Source organism: Aplysia californica, unplaced genomic scaffold (genome assembly GCF_000002075.1).
Source record: "Aplysia californica isolate F4 #8 unplaced genomic scaffold, AplCal3.0 scaffold00314, whole genome shotgun sequence".
NCBI lineage: Eukaryota > Metazoa > Mollusca > Gastropoda > Aplysiida > Aplysiidae > Aplysia > Aplysia californica.
Window position 1 is genome coordinate 822,031 of NW_004797584.1, and position 444 is coordinate 822,474.

Genomic DNA, 444 nt, shown 5'->3' on the forward strand with positions numbered 1-444 from the left:
CACACACACACGCACGCACGCACACACACACGCACACACACACACACACCTCGGTTGATATACCTAACATACCTCGACTGAAAACGTTTAAGAGATGGGCTGTTTTGGCCTCCCTTACTAGGGACAACACCGGCTGAGTGGGATAAAATTTTCAAGTGGGAATCACAATCTCGCCTTTGAGGTTCTTTTTTTTTTAAAGATGAAGGTTTTTACACCCTCATCAACACATTTTATGTCAAGTAGAAGGCGGTTTCGACCCTGCATGTCAACGCCATTCTTGACAGCATTCCAGAGAAAAGACGGAGATACTCAATAAGAAGAAACCATTTCCCCTTACGGGAATCGAATTCGGGTCTTCTGCGTGCGACAGCGTGGCGTCTAACCGCTACACAACATAGTCTCCGGTAAATTAAGGAATGATCTCTTTTTTATGTAGATCTAAGT